We start from the raw sequence: 3,481 nt of genomic DNA on the forward strand, positions 1-3,481 counted from the left end.
AAGCTTTTCCTTGTAGAAAGAAGTCTTGGCAGAAGTCACTTCTGAGGAGAACTTGACCAGGAGTATATGGTAAGAGTCAAGATCTGCATCAAGTTGTGATTTCTTCTTCTCTCAGATGATCTTAGCTCTCTTTGATTGTTGCGTAACACATTTCCTTATGGAAGACCTAGGACACGCTGGAGGGACTATGTCTCTCGGCTGGCCTGGGAACGCCTCGGTATTCCCCCGGAAGAGCTGGAGGAAGTGTCAGGGGAGCGGGAAGTCTGGGAGTCCCTGCTTAGACTGCTGCCCCCGCGACCCGGCCCCGGATAAGCAGTAGAAGATGGATGGACATCTCCTTATCCATTAGTCATATACACAAGTACACATGCTTTTAATCTGTTTATATAAAGCATCCACCTTACAAAAATGTCTGTAAATGAGTTTTTACTATAGAAACAACATATTATATTATATTAGAACATATTAGATTATATATTATAATCAACTAAACACTGGAAATAGTATCAAAGATGCTTTCCAGACTCAATAATTCAACAGCGCTGTGTTGTTTTTAATATAGCAAGTTTCAACATTAGCTGTTTCTCAGTTTTTAAAAATGTCCCCCTATCTTTTACCTGTTTCATGTGTCTCCTTAATAGGTCCTGGTTCTGTAAATAACTGTAACTCTTTAATTGTGTTCTCAATCCATTGTTTCAATACATAGAAAGAGTTTATATTTCATAAAAGACTGTATTCAAAGCCAAATTTTGCAATGCTTTCAAACTCCAAGATGGTGGGTTGTTCTGTCTGGTTGTCAAAGAAAATAAAAGGCAATTAAATTTGTTTACACTGATATATGGTGGACAGGTTTGGGGTAATAAAAAATATATACCAAAAGATTCAGCAAATGAAGTGCAAAGTGGAAATTTATGTGAATTCACAGTGTGTCTCATTTTGACAGGTGTTTGTGTATTTGCTACTTATATGTACATATTAGGTATAAATATGAGAAAATGTCTGTGACCCTATAGATTCTTATTTAAGCTTTCTCTTATGGTAACACACCTGCTATTAGCATCAAATAACAGCTTATTTTACATTTCCAATAACAAAACTTGCAATGCCCAGAATCTACTGTAGATTTGTTCCTAAGAGCTGCTGCTGTAATAATAAAGATTGCCCTGTGCTAATGGCAGAACTCTTATTTACAGTCTCCACACAGTACTGTTTGACTTTTCTCATCTATACCTGTATGCTGTAAAGATTTAAAGTCTGGTGTCATCTAGAAGGTTCCTTCCTGATGTTATCTCAGAGACATTTTCCTCTGTACTGTTATATCTGTCTTGTCCTTTATGGTTGTTGATCTACATCCAGATATTAATAAATGTGTTTTGTGATCATATGTATGAAGCTAAATTGATCATCTTTCTATTTTCTTAATTACATTACTGAAAGCAAGATATCTGCTGATTTATTAATCAGCTAATAAATTCATAGAAACCTTTTAGAGTAATGGGGAAACTATTTTACTATCATTCTGAAGCTCACACACTGATGCATTCACTGTTTTTTGTTGTTGTTTTTGTTGTTGCTCAATTGATCAAGCCTAATCAGAGGTGTCAGCAGATCAAACAGCCTCACAGTGACATGTCTTTGTTTTTCTCACTGACTTGCAGAAGGAGTGTAGGCCATCTCGCGCAGATGGGCCACATTTCCGCATTTCTCACAAAGCCAACATTGTCACCGTGTGTGAACGGAAACACAGTAACGGCAGACCGGCCCACTAAGATACACACAGGTGACCAGAGAGAGAGAAAGAGCATGAGTGCTGTGTGGCTGTGTATGTGTTTATCTACGTGACTCTGTGTGTGTGTGGCAGAAGGAATCACACCTTCATCTGTAGGTGACCTTTTTCTGACCCTGTAATAGGAAGGAAATGTGGCTGATAACCGATCACTATCAGAGTGTGTGCTTGTGGGAAATGGATCATTGTGTACATACAAATAGTATTTTGATGTATTTTGTTAGATTCTACCAATATCAAAACTCTCAAAGTATGTATGACTAAATTCAGTCATCAGTCATAATCATGAGCTAATATTAACCAACAATGAGAGTCTTTATGTAATTCCTGTTGTAATCTCATTTACTGTATGGTTTAGGTAAGAGATGGAGGCCAGGAAAAGTTCACTGTCTGGTCAATGTCTAGTGTTTGCCAAAAAAAAAAAAAGGGCGGGGGTCCAGTACATTGTCTTTTTTTTCAGTGCTGGCTCTGTGCTGCAGGATAAATCTTTCAGGTGTGATGACATATTGTTATTTAATTTATTAATCAATAAAAGACAAAACATTGTTATTTTGAAAATATCTACAGATTTACAGGAAAACAGGCTTTCAGTTTAATAGGATAACAGGATCATTTAGGATTTTGGATAGTCAACATGCACAGTTAACAGGAAGGCTAGCTAATGGCTGCCCAATATGCAGTTATAAAATGATTTATCCTTTGATTCTCTCTCACTCTCACTCGTTTTCTACCGCTTATCCGAACTACCTCGGGTCACGGGGAGCCTGTGCCTATCTCAGGCGTCATCGGGCACCAAGGCAGGATAGTTTAATACATATTTAACACAATTTGTTGTATGACAAATGTCTGTAACTAATTAACCATTTTTTTTAATCTGACTTAAAATGATCAAATAAGAAAGCAGTCGACTTAACCAACATGGTTCTACTGGCTACAGTCAATATTCAATATTAGCACATGATTAATCTTTTAGGAACTTTCAGAAAGTTTGAACTTTACTGAGAGTATAGAAACCTATAAGGCCCTTTATCTCCACTTCAGGATGCTGATTGTTTATTTTACAGCTTCTCGAGACCCAAAGAGTTTGAAAACCCAGTGCAATCAACAACAACAATAAAAATTCCTTAAATGTGTATAGGTAAAATAGAAGGCTCACAGTGTTGGGATTTTTTTTTATTAACTACCAGATTGTGGTGTAAGAAAATCACTAAACTGTGCCTGATTAAACATACAGGTCCAAAACTGAGCAAACTGTAAGCAGATTTAGCCGTTTACCGTTCATCTGCTGTCTATTCTCCTACTGAACACTGAGTTAATGTTTCCTCTGATTACATCTTTGAGGTGTTTTTGGACTCTTATCTGCAGCTGGACAAACCTGTGCTTTGTAGGGAGACTGGGCTTCAGATCAATAACCAGTGCTTCATGATGCCAGCTGGGACATGCGTAATGCTGATTGTTCTGTTTATTTGAGCAATCTGAGAAATGAATGGCAATTCGATCTGAAAGCTGTGAAGCTTGAGAAATCCCATCTCATTTTACCTGTAAAGCATATAACACTGATTTAGTAGTTTATATACAGTATAAAAATTATATTATGCACCTTTTCTGTTTGAAAAGTATGTTATTAATATGTTCCATTCTGTTGTTCAGCTTTAATTATTAAACCTAGGTCTGTTAGCATGTTTTCCTCCCTTT

The sequence above is a fragment of the Tachysurus vachellii genome, chromosome 7 (assembly GCF_030014155.1).
Source record: "Tachysurus vachellii isolate PV-2020 chromosome 7, HZAU_Pvac_v1, whole genome shotgun sequence".
Taxonomy (NCBI): domain Eukaryota; kingdom Metazoa; phylum Chordata; class Actinopteri; order Siluriformes; family Bagridae; genus Tachysurus; species Tachysurus vachellii.